Below are 20,092 nucleotides of genomic sequence, written 5' to 3'. Positions count from 1 at the left end.
CAAGTACCCTAACCACTGAACCATTTCTCCAACCTTGTTCTTTTTAAAAAATATTTTATTATTGGAGAGAAAGAGAAGAGGCAGATAGAGGGAATGGGTGGCCCAGGGCCTCTAGCCACAGCAAATAAACTCCAGATGTATGTGTCACCTTGTGCATCTGGCTTTACACAGGTACTGAGGCATTAAACCTGGGTCCTTTGGCTTTGCATGTAAGCACCTTCACTGCTAAGCCATCTCTCCAGCCTAGGCCTGGTGTTCTTAAGAAGGATTTCATCTCCTGATGGTTTCTAAGCTGAAATAGCCCCAGAGCTTTTTACAACTAAGGATTTCTGTCTTGCACAGCGTTAGTGGGGTAAGGTTTAGAAATGTGTATTAATAGAAGGTTCTCTAGCTGACCTTGGAACCCCTTGAAATTGTGGTTCAGATAAAATGTATATTTCTAAGAAAGCCACTTCAAATTCTCCCAACGGGTTGATATTAAACTTGATAACATCAGGATCACCTAAGGACTCGTTAAAACACAGATTTCTATATCCTACTGTAGAAAATTCAAGTTGGTAAATCTGCTTTGGACCCAGAAATCTGGACTTTTTACAGCAGTTTCTTGGTGGTATTGTTGCTAACTAGGGAGGCCTTTCTTTGCTGATGCTGTTGGCTTGATGACTCCATCAGGTTCTGTAAGCACAAACTGGTTGGCTTGATGACTCCATCAGGTTCTGTAAGCGCAAACTGGTTGGCTTGATGACTCCATCAGGTTCTGTAAGCGCAAACTGGTTGGCATTCTTCACCAGTTGAGCCTAATAAGCACAAGGAGTCATAGAACCAAGCCCAGCACTTCCTGGTGCAAGAAGGTAGGGAAGTCTTTCCTCTTTCCCAGCACAGGAAGCACAAAGCAGAGCCCCGCAGTCTGGAAGCTGGCCCTCTGGACACCAATTCGTGAGCAGTCACGTCACTACCATACTTGCTTTACTTGTGGCCAGAGTTGAAGAATACTTCTTTCCCGCCCCTCAGGCTTGCAGTCCTGGGTTCGGCCCTAACCTCTGCAGGTGAGTGCAGTGGTGGCGTGAGCCTACAGCTCAGAATCTGGGTAGTCTGGTGGGGAGCATCAGTGAACCCAGGGATTTTGAGACCATCATGGAACCCACTTTCAAAAGGCAAAATGCTGCACAGTCACTTGAAATAATACAATTTTATTTTAAATTTGACAATTTTATGCCTGTATGTGGTGTATTTTGATCATATGCTTGTCCCTACACCCCTCCATTGCCTTCTCTTGGCCTCTTCTGCCAAACTCCTTTCCAAATAGTGCCCTTTTGACTGCGTGCGCATGTGCGTGCGTGCGTGCACACATGCGTGTCACTGAGTTTAATGAAATTATTTCCTGAGTACAGGAGGAGATTATGAGAATGTGGTCAAGGTCAGTGGCTATAACACTAAAGAAAATGATCCCCTCCCCCAGCAGCCATTATCTGTCAGTAGCTCCTCAGGGAGGGATGGGGCGTCAGGAACTCCTCTCCCAGTTTATGAAGGTCTGTGACTGCTCTGAGTTCACTAGTGCTGTGACTAGACCTATAAAGCACTACCAAATCCATAGTCTCAAGTTTACCCAGACTCCCTCTCTCCCTCCGCCCCTCCCTCCCTCCCTCTCTGTGAGAAAGCGAATAGGTTGCCAGGGCCTCTTGGCACTGTGAACACATGCTCCACTTTGTTCTCTGGCTTTGCGTGGATACCGGGGAATTGAACTTGGGTTGGCAGGCTTTGCAAGCAACTTCTCAACTGGCTGTATGACAACTTGAGGAAAACCAGGACCTGGCATAAGTCTCTTGTAATTCATAAAGTCTTAATTGAAAGTTTTCTCTGTGTATCACTAGACCTCACCTTCGGCCTTTCCCTGTCTCCTCTAGGAGCCTACTTGCTTCATACCTTGTTCAGCAGAACTGAAGTTGACCTGAAAGCCAGGCCGTTGGTGATCACCCCTTAATCCCAAAAAGATTGCCATGAAATTGAGACCAGTTTGGGTTACAAAGTGAGATTCTGTCTCAAGGGGAAAAAAAATTAAAAGGAAACTGACCTAAGTTAAGAAGACCTAGGATTTTGCAGTCTTTCTTTAAAGGGAATGAATACAATTTTTATTAGCATTTTTTTTTTTTGTGTGTGAAGTTCAATTTCCTATTGTGTTTGTTTTCTCTGGACTTTTTTGAAATTCAAACTTTATATTGTAAGTTAGAAGGGAAGTAAGGGCATTTAAAATAAATTATAACTGGCTCTAATTGAAAGAACATGTCAGTGCCAGAATGTTTAGTTATGTAAAGTAGTTTTCTTTTCTGTTGCTGACATCTTTCTTTCCAGAGCCTTCCTTTGCTATTTGATACAGTTGTCAAAATTCTGGCTTAAGTGATCTGCACCTGATGTTTACTCTGGCCTCCCTATCTATGCATGCACACTGGGCCCTTAAGGATTTATGATTGATATAGTGATAACTCTACTATGCCTTTTATTTTGAATCTCAGTACTATTAATTATTGGTGATTGGTATCATCTTTACGTGTTTATTTTGAAATCTAAAATAGATACTTTAGTGTATAGTGGAAATTGTCAATCTCCTTTGTTCATTGTTAAAGGTTGGCTTTCAGATGATTGCTGGCATCAGTTTTTCACACAAGGAGTAACAGGGAAGTGATGCGAACTGAATTGACTTGTACTCCACAAGAAATAAATATTTTCCTGATGAAAATGAATAGAACTCTCAAATAAGTTAATGTGTTAGTTCGAGTTTATAAGGGTACAATGAACTGATTAGGAAATTTTGGAAAATATATTTTAAAATTAGTTTTAGATTGGAAAGAGGCCATAAAGTGAATCATATGTAAACAGTCACGTATGTATGCTTTTAAGTAAAAAGGCAGTTTATTTAGATTGGTCTCACTTTCTTCTGTGACACTATAATTATTACTATTTTAACATATGCTTTGTGTTTGTAGTTAGATTAATTTAATTGTGCTGTATTACTTAGCTCCACAAGAATATATTGTTTTTTCATCATTAAGAGATGCAGGGTAAGTTGGGCATGGTGGCACACGCCTTTAATTCCAACACTCGGGAGGCAGAGATCACCATGAGTTTGAGCCTACCTTGAGACTACATAGTAAATTGCAGGTCAGCCTGGACAAGAATGAAACCTTACCTAAAAAAAAAAAAAAAAAAAAAAAAAAAAGAGAAAGAAAAAGAAAAGAAGATGAGCGAGGGCGATGAAGGGCGTATGGGTTGCAGAGCCCTTCTGTCACACAGCCTCCCGTGTAGTTTTGGTTCTGTTACATGAAGTAGTATGTTTGGTACCTTTAATTTGTTTTGAAGTGGGTTGTATTAATTTTCAGTTATTCCACCTCTTGTGACCAGTATTTCTTCTTTTTTATATGTAGACAGATCACATGTTTAGCAGTGTGTTTGAAAGTTTAGTTGTGTTTCTCCATAGTCTTGAGCATTAAATAGTTTGATAAACAAGAAAATAGTGAAATCTTAAAATTGTAAAGAGCCTTCCATATTTTTGCCCAAGCCAGAAGCGATGTCCTTTAGTGGCAGGCCTGCAGTCCTAACCCAGGCCCTGTGCAGCAAGCATCTGTACCTACTGAGCCATCTCTCCAGCCCTCATCCTAGTACTTTTTCTTGTTGACTTTTAAAAAGTTCGTATTTTCTTGAGCATGCACGTGTCTGTGCCCCAGGGCTTCTTGTTACTGCAAACAAACTCTGGATACTTGTACCACCTTGCATCCAGTTCTCCGTGGGTCTTGGGTTAGGCACACTTTGCAGGCAAGTGTCTTTAACTGCACAGCCATCTCCCTAACTCCTGAATTTCACTTTTGAAACAAGGTCTCCCTGTGTAGCCCTGGTTGGCTTTGAACTCAATCTGTGTGGACTAAGCTAGGCTTGTAACTAGGATAATCCTTCTCTCTCTGCCTCCAAAGTTGCTAGGCCTATGCCACAAAACTTGGCCTTTCTCCAGATTCTGTAATGATTCTAGTTATAGGAAGCTTACTACTTCATCAGTTAAGTCTACTTTCTTTTGGTAGGGTTCAGTTGTTACAATTTTGTTAAATTCTTTGATCTGAGCTAGAACCTGAAAATGTTTACTCATATATATTTCTTTCCCATCATTACCCAACCCTTTAAGTAATTTTACCTAGGTGTGCTTAAATGTTGATTTGCATCTTCTCTCTCTCTCTTTTATTTTTCATTCTTTTAAATACATACCTGATGTTATCTTCAAACCTTCTAGAATATCTCCAGGTGAATTTCTGGGAGGTTAGTCTTCCCTTATAATTTATTTAGGTAGTTGGATTTTTAAAATATAGTATATGAAAGAATGGGTGCATGGGGCCTCTTGCCACTGCAAACTTTATTGTGCTTCTGACTTTACATGGGTACAAGGGGACTCTGGCCTGCAAGCTTTGCAAGCAGGAGCCTGTAACTGGTGAGCCATTTCCCCAGCCCTGTATTGGATTTTTTTTGTGTGTGTTTTTTTTTTTTTCTTCGAGGTATGGTCTCACTCTAACCTTGGCTGACCTGGAGTTCACTGTGTAGTCTCAGGCTGTCCTCACTCAAACTCACTGCAGTCCTTCTACCTCGGCCTCATACGCTGCCACACCTGGTGTACTTTCTTTTTTTTTTTTTTTAATTTGAAAGAAAGAGGCAAGTGGAGAGATACTGTGTGTTTATGCATGTGTCAGGGCCTCCTGCCGCTGTAAATGAGCTCCATCAAATGCACCACTTTGTGCATCTGGTTTTGTGTGGGTACTGGGGAATCGGACTTAGGCCACCAGACTTTGGAAGCAAGTGCCTTTAAACCACTGAACCATCTCTTCAATTCCTGTAGTTGAGTTTTTAAAAAAGATTTATCAATTGTTTTGCAAGCAGAGAGAAAGAAAACAGGCGCCCTTTCCCCATACCAGCAGTGAAAAGGCAAATACAGTGCTTGCCATGCCTCCTGGGCATTCTGTTGTCACGGGCATCTTGAGGTCACAGGTGCAGGTGCTACTTTGTATCCTGCTTTATGGGGGTTCTGTTTAGTTGAACCTGCGTGACAGATTTCGTAAGCGGCCCCTGTAACTGCTGAACCATCTCCCTAGCAGCTCCAGGACCTCCAGCCACTGCAAATGAACTCCAGATGCATGCACCACCTTGTACAGCTGCCTTATGTGGGGTACTGGGGAATTGAACCTCGGTCTGTAGACTTTGTAGGCAAGCACCTTAAATGCTAAGCAATCTCTCCAGCCCTTATTTAACTTTTTAAAATATTTATTTATTTTTTTGAGGGAGGACAGATAGATGGGCACATGGTATGGTCTCTAGCCACTGCAAAGTCTGTTCATACAGAGTATGTCCCACCTCGTGCATCTGGCTTTACGTGGGTACTGAGGAATTGAACTTGGGTCCTTAGGCTTTGCAGGCACACTCCTTAATATCTCTCTTGTCCTTCCTTTTTTTTTCTCTGAGACTGGGTCTTACTCGTTCTCACTGGAGGTCATCTCTGATGCATTAATGCTTTTTGGTGGATTTATATTGTCCTGATTTTTGGTGTTTCTTGTGTCATAATGTATATATTTTTGCATCTTGGATTAAGTTAATGCTTGGATTTTCTAGTTTGTTGGGTATTCTTAGCTGTATCAATTGATCTGATGTTATATATCTTCTTCAGTGTAGGAGATTAACGTGTTAGGTGTGGCTCTTAACACTCTCAGAGTATCTAGAAAAGTGTTCCTAGGGGTTGAGTTTGCCTGCTATGGGAGTATTCAAGTAGGCTGAGAGGAACAAAATACAGGTAAATTCTAAAATATAACTAAACACTGTATGCATTCAATCAACAACAGCACTGAGAATTTATGCAAGAGTAGGTGTTATAACAACCAGATTCTCTATCAACAAAGAGGTTAAGATTTCTGGTCTGTTGAGGGTTCCAAGTCAGCTTGTAACCGAGTGAGACCCTTCCCTGGTGCAATCCCAGTTACCTTTTTGGATGATTTTAGTCTCAGTCAAGTAGGCTGGCGGGGTCGCTGGACTGCTGTTCTATTTTCTGGAGCTGGACACTGGCTTTTCCTGTGGGGCAAACCGAGCCTGGCAACTGTGGCCCTGCTGCTGGAACCGCTGCTGCTGCTGCTGTTGCTGCTGGAGCCGCAGCTTCCACCACCGCTTCTGCTGCTGGAGCCGGATCCACCGCTGCCGGAGCTGCTTCGGCCTGCCTGTGTGGGCTCTGGATGCTTTGGGACTCTCCTACTTTTCTGCTGCCATTTTAATTTCTCACACTCCTCTCTTTTTAGTAAAAGTGTGTATTTTGCTGGGTTTTTTTTGGCTTTTTCTCCCCTAGGCTTCTTTGGCGTGGTTCTTATGCCGCCATCTTAATTGGAAGTCCTCAGTTCATTCTTTATTGTACTGAAACCACCTCACTAGCAATTCATTAGGTCCCACTCTCAGAGCATCCAAAGAACATGATATTTTTAAATAAGGAAGGGCACTTAAGCCAGGTGTGGTGACTTAATATCTATAATCTCAGCATTGAGGAGGCTGAGACAGATGAATTGCTGAGTTTAAGGCCATCCTCGTCTACACGGTGAGTTCAGGACTACAACTTGGGGCACAAAGTGAGATTCTACTCCAAAAAAGAATAAGGGGGAAAATGACTTAAATTCCGTAAGCATACATATTCTCATCAGTAAAACTAAAGTTAATCTCTGAAATTCTATTCCCCACCGTTTTTTTCTTCGTTTTTTGAGGTTGGGTTTCTCTCTAGCTCAACCTGATCTGGAATTCACTATGTAGTCTCAGGGTGGCCTTGAACTCACAGTGATCTTCCTACCTCTGCCTCCTCGGTGCTGAGACTAAAGGTGTGTGCTGCCACACTCTGCCCAGTGTTTCCACGAATTGCCAAACTTATTTAAAAAGTGACTTCGTTATAAATTTCAAATGTGGGGAAACCCCTCAATCACATCCAAAACATTCATAATTATCAGCATGGTAAGTTATCATTTATTTAATTTTGGTTTTTCAAGGTAGGTTCTCACTGTAGTCCAGGCTGACCTGGAATTCACTATGTAGTCTAAGGGTGGCCTTGAACTCACTATGATCCTCCTAACTCTGCCTCCTGAGTGCTGAGATTAAAGGTGTGTGCCACCTTGCTTGCCTTTTTTTTTTTTTTTTTTTTTTTGAGACAGGATCTCACTGTAGCTCTGGCTGACCTGGAATTTACTTTGTAGCCATAGGGTGGCCTTGAATTCACTGGGGTCCTCTTACCTCAGCTAATTTAAAAAGGTCCTGTTAAAATGAGAAAGACAGCTTGGCGTGGTGGCACAGTCAAGCAGAATCTATTACTCATTTTTGATTTTGGTCTTTTTGAGATAAGGATGTCTCTATGGTACCAAGGCTGGCATAAAGCTTTTTTGTTAAAAAATAAAAAATAGCCAGGCGTGGTGGTGCACGCCTTTAATCCCAGCACTCGGGAGGCAGAGGTAGGAGGATTGCCATGAGTTCAAGGCCACCCTAAGACTACATAGTGAATTCCAGGTAAGCCTGGGCTAGAGTGAGACCCTACCTTGGAAAAAAAAAAAAAAAAAAAACAGAACAAAAAAAAAAGAGAAAGACAATATCCTTAGGCAAATGCCCTACTCGACTTCTTTAGGGCAACAAAAGCCTCAAGCAGGGAGTGGGATGGGAGTGTATTGTCTCTCAGTCCTTGCATTATAGCTCAGTTCCTGACTGACTAGGAAGCAGAAAGGCTTTCACGGTCCATCCAGACACAAAGTGGCCATTGCATACATAATTTAAAGTGACTGATGCTACCTACACTTCCACCATAGGAAGGCCAAAAGAAAAATGACATCAAAATTAGAGATTAATTGGAAAGAAGAAGGGTTCGTTGAAAGGAGTATGGGAGGGTGGACAAGAGAGGGAGGTAGAAAGACATTAGGACTAGTATACCTTGTGTTTGTGTAAGGAGGCTGTCCATAAGAAGTTAAAAAATTACTTCCATGGTCCAATCAGGGCAGCCTGTCCCTAAGCAACACTCCTAGCTGACTTCTTTTGTGTGTGTTCAGATGACATTGAGCATTTCTGCCCTATTGGCCTTTTAGAGTCATGCCTATTTTCCTTTCACTGTTTCATTACAGTTTAATTGGAAACCATCTTTGTATGTAGCATGAAACTGGTGTGTGACCAGTGCAATCTAACTATCAGATCATATGTAATTGAACTTTCAATGAAAAAAGTACTTGCTACTCATGACAGTCATGCCACTGCCACTTAGGGTATAAAGGACTCATAGTCTGGGATTAAAGGCATGCGAGGCCATCCTGAGACCACATAGTGAATTCCAGGTCAGCCTGAACTAGAGTGACACCCTGCCTTGAAAAACTAGGAAAAAACAAAACAAAACAAAACAAAAAACAGTACATCTTGAGAGAGAGAGAGAGAGAGAGAGAGAGAAGGGAAGTTTTTAAGAAGTAAGAAGAGCCTGGCATGGTGGCACATGCCTTTAATCCCAGCACTGTGGAGGCAGGGCAGAGGTAGGAGGATCTCTGTGAATTTGAGGCCCACCTGGGACTATAGAGTAAATTCCAAGCCAGCCTGGGCTATACAGAGACTATACCTTAAAATAAATAAATAAATAAATAAATAAGTAAGAGAGAGAAGATAAGGTCCGTGTCTTCTAGAAGTCCATGTAGAGCTTGTTTTCACTGAAGGTGTGGAGTTGCTAGCCTTCGCATTGTGTAGGTCTGCGTGGATTCAGTAGTGAAGACTTGTAGAAAAACACACACACACACACACACACACACACACACACACACACACACACAGTGCTGTTTTGAGGTAAGGGCTCGCTCTAGCCCATGCTGACCAGGAACTCACTCTGTAGCCCTGTAGCCCCAGGCTGGCCTCATGTCAGCAGCCGTCCTGCATCAACTGGGATTACAGGTTTACACCAGTGTACCCAGGTTACATGCAGCGTTCATTTACACATGCAAGACCATACCACGTGCAGGCTCTCTGGCTACTACTGTTCACTAGTTTTTCCTATCCCATGTATCTGGTAGATGGGGTCTATAGTTTTATGTTGTTAGGCCACTGAACACAGAAGAGGTCTGTGTATGCCTGAGGCCCTGGGTTTGAACCCTAGCACCCCACTTCTTCCTGCCAGGAAGTAGAGGTGTGTGCACGTGCGTGTGTGGGTTTTATAATTGCACACATTCTTAGCATTGCTTAGTCTTCCACATGTATGAAGTTGATAGATTTACAGCTCACGAGAAAACTACTAAATGATTGTTGAATTCTTGGTTGAACCTAGAAGGTTCTCACATTATTGGAAAGAGCAGATTTTCATCTGAGAGCCAGGCTGTGTTGCCTTTTATTAAGCCTCTGTTTACTTTTGCACCTCTGTTGATTTATTCAGCTTGTAACCTAGAAACCAATTAAAAAGGAAGGAAGTCAGGGATGTGTATTTCTGGTTAGTAACTGGAGTAGTTTCCTCTTTCATACCCTGGCTTAGCACCCAGAAAAGCTCTTTTATGCTACCCTCACCTGGGAGGAAAATTAACAGTAATTCTTCATTTTCCTTCCTAATCCAGAACAGAAAATGTGATGTTAGAACTTTTGTTCTTTTTTGTGATGCTTTTCTCTGTCTGAATCCTTACTGTGTTTTTACAACAAGGGAAACCCTAGGTTCAAGAAAGTCCTTGAACCCTAAACCCTAGGTTCATGTCTAATTTTAAGCAAGGAGTTGAATAATATAAGACCGAGAAGGATAATCATTAAATTATTATATTTATTTAGGGAAGTATAGGACCAAGGTTTGAGAGCCCATGTGGCAGATCTGGTAGAACCATGGAAAGGACAGAAAAGAGTTCAAAGAGCATAGTTGGTTTGAGTGACCAGTTACCTTCCTGTCAGTTAGAAAATGGTATATTTTACATTGTGTTCTAACGTGTCAAATTTTGATTATACTGACAGATTAGTAACTGTGACCTGGTGTTTAGCATAGAGCCACAAATCATAGTCTTGGTCTTTGGTCCTTGAGTGGTTTAGTAGCTAAAGTTCATGGCATCATACAAGACTCTATTGTGAAATGAGAAAATAATAGTCCGGTAGGACTAACTGAGCAGCCACATGTGTAAATGAAAATGTTTTATTTCTTTTGTTAACTCCCAAAAACAGAGCTTACTGTTACAGTATTTTATTTAACCATATGGTCAAATATTATTTCAGATGTAATTAGAACAACTCACACTATCCCCTGCATGGTTCTCGTGCACTGTGCACATCCAGCACACTCCTCTGTTGACGTGAACCGCATTCTGCATGCCTAGTAGCCACACTGATGTAGGTATTGGGATTCAGGTGGGGTCCCTCAGAATTTATGAATCCCAAGTTTTAGGTTTTATACTATCTTTAGTAAAGATGGACTCACGAAGGATAAATTATGAATTATCAAGTTCAGGGGGAAATCACAAACTTGAGGCGTATTTAAGGGAAACTGGGATTTAAGAAAAGCTGAGGCCTTTTAAAGAGAGGTTAGAGTAATACTGCAAGCACGTGGACTTGAGAATCTGAGGCCTTTAAAGAGAGGCCTAAAGTCACTCTGCAGGCGTGTAGAGGACAGAATTCAGGAGTTTCTCAGAGATTTAAAAGGAATACCTTAGCATCCACCCTGGGTTTCCCTGGGGAAGAATTAAAAGGGCAAGTGGTAGTGACTTAGGGAAGAGTAACAGAGAGAAAATACTCAGATGAGAAATGAGTAGAAAAGAGTAAGTATTATACCCATGGTTATCCTGAGTTTAGAGAAATTAACACAAGTAGCCAGCTTAGTGTTGGAGAGAGTACCCACGTGGTAGATCTGGAGTATAAGGAAAGTGCATGTGATAGATTTGGATACCAGAGGAAAATTATAAAAATTATAAAAGTAATCAATGAGGCAAGCAGAAGAGTTCAGATCAAGAAACAATGTTATGGGCGTTTGCCTACAAAGCCAAAAGGACCCAGGTTTGATTCCCCAGGACCCACATTAGCCAGATGCACAAGGGGGCACGCGCCTGGAGTTCATTTGCAGGTAGAGCTAGAGGCCCTGTCGGGCCCATTGTCTCTGTTTCTCTCTGCCTCTTTCTCTCTTTGTCACTCTCAAATAAATTTTAAAAAGTAAATTTTTTTTTTTAAAAAGAATGTTATGCTCTCCTATGTTACGCTGTCCTACCTCCACACAGGCAGGTTCACACGTGTCCTCCAGAGAGAACCCCCTCCCCAGCGCACACAGAGGCCTGTGCCAAGATAGAGAAGGAGAGGCTGGAAGGCCACAGCCTTTGTAGCATACAGTTCAGGTATGCAAGGGGAGACCTGATTTGGCTTATATCCCAGAGCCAGCCCACCTGGGCCAGCCCGTCCAGGTAATAGTGAGTGCGGTGGGTCAGTCTCAATCAGACTCTAGTTCCATTTCTGCCAAGAGTTCTGTTCTTTTGCCAGCCAGGGCATTGTGGTATATGGGGTGACATGTCCTGATTGGGCCTCAATTTCTAATTGGGACTGCCTAAAAAAAGCTAGCTTTCTCCTATTCTCCTTCAACACATGGTTACTTAGGAATATATTGGACAACATACTCTAGATTTTCCATATACGAGCATATATATTTAGTAAAAAATTTTAAAATATTTTATTCATTTATTTATTTGAGAGAGATAGAGAGAGAGACAGAGACAGGGGAAGAGAGAAAGAGAATGGGCAGTGCCAGGGCCTCCAGCCACTGCAAAGAAACTACAGACATGTGCCCCCCGCCTTGTGTATCTGGCTAAAGTGGGTCCTGGGGAATTGAACCAGGGTCCTTAAGCTTTGCAGGCAAATGACTTTACTGCTGAGCCATCTCCCCAGCCTAAAATATTTTTTGATTTTGTTTTCTTGGTAGGGTCTTACTCTAGCCCAGGCTGGCCTCGAAGTAATAGCAATCCTCCTACCTGTGCCTCTCAAGTGCTGGGATTAAAAGTGTACACCACCATGCCTAGCTTACATTTTGCTTTTTGGATTATAGGATTTTGTCTTTGAACGGTTTAAATTTTTTATAAGTGAAAATGTTTTTTTCCGTTTTAAATCCATCAAAATAAATCACTAAAAAATCTATCAGGTCAGTCTGGGCTAGAGGGAGACCCTATGTCTCAAAATACATATATATATCTCCCCACCAGGGCTGGAGAGATGGCTTAGTGGTTAAGGCACTTGGCTGCAAAGCCTAAGAACACATGTTTGAATATTCAGGTCTCAAGTAGCCAGATGCAGTGGCACAAGTACGCAGTGTGGAAAATGCACACAAGGGGCGCCCGCGCCCACAGCGCCTTCCTGGCGGCTGAAATGCCCTGGTGTGCCCATTATCTCCGTCTCCTGCTGCCTCTTTTCTCTCTCTCAGAATTAAAAACCTCCATCAGAATTGCTGTGTTTTTAATTTCTTTTGAATAAAATCTTTCTGCTGTGGTGGGATTTGCAAGCATGCACAGCCAATACCAGTTCTCAATATTTTGTTTTACGTTTTGATACAGGGTCTCCTGTAGCTCCAGCCTGGCTAAGTGTTGTGATTACAGACGTGAGCCAGGACACCTAAGTGCTAAACGTTTTAAGTTGATTTTCCTGATTTTTTTCAATACTTTACAGCAAAGTAATTGATATTTAAAATCCTGTGCTTGAAGACCCTGTAAAGAATGTTTATGATTTCATGTTTGGGTTTTTTGTCGGCTTAATATTTATATGTTTTGGTTTTCGTGTTTCTCATCTTGGTAAGTGTGGAAAGCAAGAACTTTGGATTTGCTTTATGAAGGAGACAGTAAACTTGAGCTCTGCGTCTCGCCACTAGTCTGTCTTTGTCTGTGAAAATTATGAGCCAGCCTGTAGGGCCGCAGCCAAATGAGTAATCCCCAGTAATGTGACTCGCGCTGGAAGCGACTCCCTCCGCACCTGTGACGGGATGACTACCGGGCGCCGGGCGCCGCCTCTTCCTCCCGCCGCCGGCTCGCCCGCGCCGCGCCGCGCCGCACTCGCTCTGCCTGGGCCGGGCTGCGCACGGGCGGGCGCTCGGACCGGCGGGCGGCGGCGGCGGGCGGGCGGGCGGGGGCGGGAAGCGGGGCCGCCCGTGGAAGGCCGCGCTCGCTCGCGATTGGAGTAGCTTCCTGGTTATGTAAGCGCCCTCGGCAGGAGCTGCCCTGACCCAGATCCGGCTGCCGGCGGGCGGGGTGCTCCAGCGCTGCCCCGCTGCGCCGCCCCGCGCTGCGCCCCGCGACCCTCGCGGCCGGTGGCTCGGCTCAGCTCGGCTCGGCTCGGCCCGGCGCCCCGAGGACGCCCGGCGCCCGGGCCATGACGCGGCGCCCCGCCCGCCTCCGAGTGCCGGCCGCCGGGGCCGCCCCGCGCCGAGGCCCGTGAGCTCGGGCGCCGCCGGCAGGTGTGGCCGCGGAGCGGGCGAGTGGAGCCGGCCGCCCTGGTGACCTTCGCCGTCATGGACCCCCGCCTCCCCGGCGTCGGGAGCGAGCCCGGTGCGTACGCCCGCGTCCCCTCCTTTTGTCCTCGCGCGCCGCGCCGCTCCGCGCCCGGCCTCCCGGCCGAGGTCAGCGCCGTCCTCGCCGTGGCACGGCCTCCGACCCGGGCACCGCCGTGTGCGCGGCGGGGACGGGCGCTCGCCTCCGGCCACGGCGTTCTCCGCGCCCGCCCGCCCGGGACTCGGACTTTGTTCTTTCTCCGCGGAGGCGGGCTCGCGGGGTCCGCAGGAGGCCGGGGATCGCGGCCTGCACGGCCCGGCGCCAGCGCCCTCGCTTCCCGGGCCGCTCCTCCGTGCGCCGGACGCGCCTTTGTTAGCTGTGGGCCGCGCGGCTGGAAGCAGGCCGCGCCCGGGGCCGCGATTCGCGGCGCGGGTCGGTGGGGAGCCGGCCGCGGGCTGCGGGGCGCAGCGGCCGCCGGGCTCCGCGGGCCTCTCGGGAGCCGGGCCGCGTCCGGCCGCCCCGCGCGCCCCGCGTGCCCCGCGTGCCTCGTGACCTCAGCCGAACTCTGCTCGGACGGCGCGGGGAGCGCCGCGCTCTCTCACGGCCGCTCGAGCCGCCTGCGAGGGCGCCGGCCGAGGAAGCCGCGCCGCCGCTCGAAGGCTCGAGTGCTCCGCCTTCCAGGGCGCCTGCCGCAGCGGGTTCTCTGCAGCCCTCTTGAGGCTGTACGGCCTTCTGTTTTCCTCTAAATATGCACATGTGCAATTTCTGAAATGTGCGGTTGCACTGTTGGTTTGCCACTTTTAAGAAATCATAGCGTGTTTTAGCTACATCCTTTCGCCATCATTTTCCCCCATAAATAAGAGCTTTGCACATACTCACAGTTGATAACTTAATATATTTTAAAATGTTTCTTTAACCAGTACTTTAACTGTGTGATGGGAAAATACTTGTAATTTAAATAGAGAACTACATTTTGCCGTGCAACATTTGTACCTCACGTCCTTATTACTATTTAAGTAGCATAATGTGCCCTGGAGACCTCCATTTGTAGGTGGTAATAATTATCAGAGATCATTGTGCATTACTCAGATTCAATCATTATAAACTAGTATTCTTACATTTTTGCTACCCAAATTTTACCAGAATTTCAATTAAGTTTAGTCTTCAGAGATTATTTTAACCTACAAACTAATCCCTTTTGTCCTAACTAGAAGTAATTTAAATTGTATGTTGATAGTTGAAATTTATCCCTAAACTCTGACCTGCCTTGTAAAGGAGTGCTCTTGAGAAAATCTTCACAGGAATGTTTTTCATATTATAAAATGACTTAAGGCTCATAGGAAATGCAAACCACCTGAATTATTTGCATAAGAAAGAGGCATTTGTGGGACTGCCGGAAGTGCTGTGTCAGATCCTACTTAACTGAGTTGTCTTTAGCCACTTGGATATCACCTTTTATGGAGCATTTTTGTTGATCATTATAGGTTGATTTGAGGTGTTAGATATTGTGCAAAGATTAAAAGTTCTTCTGAGAAGACCCCAGTGTTTTTTCATTTACTAAAAACAACAAAGGAATGAACTTTAAGTTTATGGAAAGCAAATGCTCTTAGAATTCTTACAAACTTTTGTCACTTCTTGGGAAAAATATTTTATGTAGTAGCAATTTTAGAAATTTATGCCCAGCAATTAGAAAATGTTATGTAACAACAGTATCAGGAGACAGTTAAGTGAGTGATGATAACTGATTTTGAAAAGTAATATTATTCTGATGAGATGTTACTGTGATTCAATTTTCATGTCATAAGTGGTAAAAAATAAATAGGATCTGCAGGCGAGGGAGTTTGGTGTATAAGTTTGCTAAGGCTCTTGCACACGCCGAGTCAGCATGTGCTCTGTCACTGAGCTGTTGTACTTGAATTCACTGTAGGTCATGTGGAGTACAGCATCCTGCATGCTTGTGTGTGTGTTCTCTCTTGCTTTCAACTCATCACGCCCCTCTACAGATCTTGCGTGATTGAGGACGTTCAGAATTCTTTCAGACTTGATAGGAGAAAGGGCGAGCGGCAGCCATGGCTTTGGACTCCTGCCGTGTTTACTGTCTGTGTCAAATGCCTTGTGTCCAGGTGGTCCCAGGTTGCTTTGCTGGGATATATGTTTAGATCCAGTGTTTGTTGTTAATGCGTTTTTCAGACTTGGATTCTTTTATAGGCAAGCCATTTTTTTAAGATAGTAGAATTTTGTTTTCCTTTTAAAGCTATTACAACAGTATTATGGATAAGTTACATGTAATTTTTATTTTCACCTGTACTATGAAAGAGAAAATGATAGTCATTAAAAAAATTCATGACATTCTAATTTCCTCCCTCTTAACTCTTCTACCTCCCTTATTCAAGTCCTTATCCCGATTGTTGAGTAAATTACTTTGCATAAAAGCTGAATATTTAAAAGCATCACATGACCTTGTTTAAAAGTATAAGAGGTAGGGCCAAACTTTGCTGCAGGATAGGTTTTTGTTGCTGCTGCTTCTCTCCTCTCCTCTCCTCTCCCTCTCCTTTTTTGAGGTAGAGTCTCTGTAGCCCAGGCTGACCTGGAATTCGCTATGTAGTCTCAAGCTGGCCTCGAACCCACAGTGATCCTCCTACCTCTTCCTCCTCCCAAGTGCTGGGATTAATGGTGCGTAACACCCCGCCGGGCTTTTATCTGGGTTTTTGAGGTAGGGTCTCCCTTGAGCCCTGGCAACCTGAAATTCACTATGTAGTCTCAGGCTGGCTCTAAACTCACAGCTAGGTTTTGTGTCTTTCTTATCAGCCTCTTCCTGCTGCTTTTCTCCTTGCTGTAGTCTTGGAAGTGACTGAATTTTGGGGGTGGGGGGACCAAGGTGGTGAAAGAACAGATTTTTTTTTTCCTGAAAATTAAAATTGAAAGCAGACATGGTGGCACAGCCTTTAATCCCAGCACATGGAAGGCAGAGGTAGGAGGATCACCATGAGCCTGAGGCCACCCTGAGACTACATAGTGAATTCCAGGTCAACCTGGGCTAGAGTGACCCTAAAACAAACAAAATAAAATTAAAATTGAAATCATAACTGTTACCAATAATAGCTACAGTTCGTAAGTATACATTGTGTTTCAGAAGCAATTCCATTTTTGAAAATATGAACTAGACACTTACACAGATGGATGTTTGTCTGTTTTAAAAAGTAACCAGGGATTAATTTACTACAATTAAAAATATTACTTACCTGTGTGTGTGCGTGGGCGTGCATATGGGTACAGCACGTCCTTTGGCCACTGCGAATGAACACCAGGTGCTTGTATCACTTCTTACGTACAGTTTACATGGGTGGGTAGCGTAGAAATTGAACCCAGGCCAATAGACTTTGCAAGCAAATGCCTTGAACTGCTAAGCCATCTTCCCAGTTCCCAGTATACTGTAATTTTTTAGCTTAGACTTAAAAGTTTTGTGTGTGTGTGTGTGTTGCGGGGCATGCCTAGGCTACTTTTTACATCCTGCTTATATGGGTAGCATAGGATTTGAACCTAGGCCTGCAGACTTTGCAAGTCAGCACCCTTAACTATTGAGCCATCTTCCTAGTTCCAGCTTTTATTTTTCAGTAAATACAAAGTACCCTGATGTATGAATAAAAAAAGTTCCCTTACATCATTGTGATCATCACACTAATATATTGTATTAATATTTACCTCTTTCTACTACATTTTGAGGATACAACCTACAAAACACCCATTAGTATCTTTTTTTTCTTCTGAACAGAGTTTTAAACCACTGGTTGAAGAAAGTTCCCCCAGCCCAGTCACGGCGGTGGAGTTCCTTGTTGACAAGCAGCTGGGCTTTGTAACAGAAGACAGTGCCTTTCAGCCCTACCAGGTAAGAACGCCTTGGCTCCTTTCAAAGCTGACTGTTGAGCTTCCTCCGCACTCGGGAGTGTTCTTAAATATTGATCATCTAGCATCTTACTTAGACAGTGCATTTTGATTGAGATTGATTTATCAACAAGTAGGTTCTGTCTTACTGCTAGGATCACAGGTGTAAACACAATAGTCTGTTAGTTTAGCACAAAATGTTGCTCTTCAACTCTAATTAGGACAGGGATAAGTGTATGAATGAAATCGAGATTGGTATTTACTGTATGCATATACATGCTGGTTTTAAAATAAGCAGTGTTTTTTTTTTTATTTTTTGCCAAGACGAGGATCACACTTAGAGCCCTTAGGAAGCTATTCATGTACTTGGCCCCCTAGCTACATCGCCTCCCCCCCTTTCCAGGTAGGATCTGACTTTAGTCTCAGTCTCAGGGTGGTCTAGCAGTCACAGAGATCTGCCCGTCTCTGCCTCCCAAGTACTGGACTTAAAGGTGCATGCCACCATGCCCAGCAAAATTTTCTTTTTAAATACTTTGACAGAGAATGGGCACACTAGGGCCTCTAGCCACTGTAAGCAAACTCTGGGTGCATGCGCTTTCTTGTGCATATAGTTTACATGAATACTAGGAAATTAAACCTGGTTCCTTAAGGTTTTGCAGGCAAGCGCCTTCACGGCTAAGCCATCTCTCCAACTCTTTTTTTTTTTTTTTTTTTTTGACGTAGGGTCTTGCTCTAACCCAGACTAACCTGGAATTCAGTATGTAGTGTCTGGCTGACCTCAAACTCATTAGTGATCCTCCTACCTCTCTGTTTCCCAAGTGCTGGGATTAAAGGCATGCACCACCACATCCTGCTTATAAATATGATTTTAGAGGTGTAAGTATACATGTTTAATAGACTGACTACTGGATTAAATTATATGAAGAAATCCATCAAAGACAATTACCTTAGTGTGGAGTGCAGACCTATATTCATTCCTAGCTGTCGCAAGATTGAGGTAGGATGGTCTCTTTCAGGGCCAACCTACATTCAGGGGAAAATAAAATATATTAATTTAATTCTATTTTAACTTCGAGTCCCCCCCCCCCCCCCTCTCTTTGAGGTAGGGTCTTTCTTTGGCCAGGCTTACCTGAAATTCACTATGTAGTTTCAGGGTGGTCTCAAACTCGACTACCTTTCCGTGCTTGGACTAAAAGGTGTGTGCTGCTACACCTGGCCTGCTTCCAGTTTTTCATTGAAACTAAAAGATTGTATTTTTGCTCTCTCTTTTTTTAAGTTTTTATTTATTTATTTGCAAGCTGCAAGAGAGAAAGAGGGAGGGTGCACGTGTGCCCGGCAGGGCCTCCAGCCATAGTAAATGAACTCCAGATACAGGTGCTTCTTTGTGCATCTGGCTTTATGTGGGTACAGGGGAACTAAATCCAGGTTGTTAGGCTTTGAAAGCAAGAACCTTAACTGCTGAGCCAACTCTCCAGCCCCTGTATTTTCTTTTTATAGTTGGAATTTACATTCAATTAATTGTATGTTTTTCAGGCATTGTTCTTGTTAAATGTTTAAAGTAATACCATAATTGCATTGAAAGCAAAGAAAAAATGAGGAAAATAGTTTAATATTTTCCTCCCTAAAAAGTGGAAAGTTGTATTCCTATTTCACTTGTGTAGTTACTGTTTTTCAAAAACTAAAATGTTGAACCATTGTTTCCATGGAAAGAACAAATGCTGCGAGTTAATGAGCAGTGCTTTGCTGTGCTAAAGCTCCGTGCCTGGGGAGTTGGAGTGGCAGGGTTAGGTTTGCCACAGTTCGCTCTTTACTGTAAATAATCTTTCCTCATTTGAAGCGACAGATGTGCATTTGTTTTTCCTTTAGTTAAATGGCCCTGGTCTTTGTTGGGTCTTAGGCAGGGAGCTTTTTCTTGGTTCCTTACAGTAGTTCTTGTACAGCTTCGTAGCAAGTCCACTTCAGTCGTCGAGCACCACTGCCTCAGCACAGGCCTGTCCCTGGTCCTCACCGCAGCCACCCAGACTGGCCTCAAGGGGGTGGCCTCTGTGACTGACCCCAAGGGGGTGGCCTCTGAACTCAGAGGGCCTGTCCTAGTCATCCTGCCACCCATTGCTTTTTAGTTGCACAAGTAGTATTTCAGAAATTGTAGCTTGGATCTCATTTGGAGAAGTGTAGTAGATATATAGACATTTAAAAAATGTCTTGCCAGGTGTCCTAAGACTGCATATGGAGTGCTTGTTGCAATTATAGCTGTAGAGAGAATATGCTAACGTGAGGGTTTTTCCCCTGACATTTAAAAACTTCTAGGTTCGAATAGTGTTTTTTTTTTTTAGTAAAAATGGCACAGAAACTAACATTGTAGATAATTTGGTGAATACTTTTTATTTAAAAGTTATCTAGACTGCTGTACTGGTTGTGTGCAAATGGGCGTCTGGCTGGGAGGATTTTGTATCTTTCTTTGTTTTTTCTTAAAAATTTCTTACTGTTATTTTTTTATTAGAGAGAATGAGAAAGGGTGTGCCAGGGCTTCTAGCCACTGTAAACAAACTCCAGATGCATGTGCTACCATGGCTTACGTGGGACCTAGAGAATCAAACCAGTGTCCTTAGGCTTCCCAGGCATGCGCCTTAACAGCTAAGCCATCTCTCCAGCCCAGATTTTGTATCTTTAAGAAGTAAAAAGTCTCAGTCAGCTTTGTTTTCTTTATTGAGGATTGAACACAAGACCTT

The 20,092-nt window shown here is 43.9% G+C and overlaps 1 protein-coding gene across 3 annotated transcripts in view; it reads left to right on the top strand.

Annotated features, from left to right (window-relative positions):
• The window catches only part of Jmjd1c (jumonji domain containing 1C), a 121,864-nt gene that overhangs the window by 19,105 nt on the left and 82,667 nt on the right, over positions 1 to 20,092 (top strand). For 2 of the 3 annotated variants that reach the window (XM_045137148.1, XM_045137147.1), the window contains exons 1-2: positions 13,453 to 13,538; positions 17,254 to 17,367. The gene's annotated coding sequence lies outside the window, so the exon portion shown is untranslated. Of the gene's footprint in view, positions 1 to 13,452; positions 13,539 to 17,253; positions 17,368 to 20,092 lie in introns of those variants that run through there. The other variant, XM_004657868.3, reaches the window with a different exon arrangement.

This window comes from Jaculus jaculus, chromosome 18, assembly GCF_020740685.1.
Source record: "Jaculus jaculus isolate mJacJac1 chromosome 18, mJacJac1.mat.Y.cur, whole genome shotgun sequence".
NCBI classification, from domain to species: Eukaryota; Metazoa; Chordata; class Mammalia; order Rodentia; family Dipodidae; genus Jaculus; species Jaculus jaculus.
Note: the sequence above shows the minus strand (reverse complement) of the source record. Positions and strands in the feature narration are given on the sequence as shown.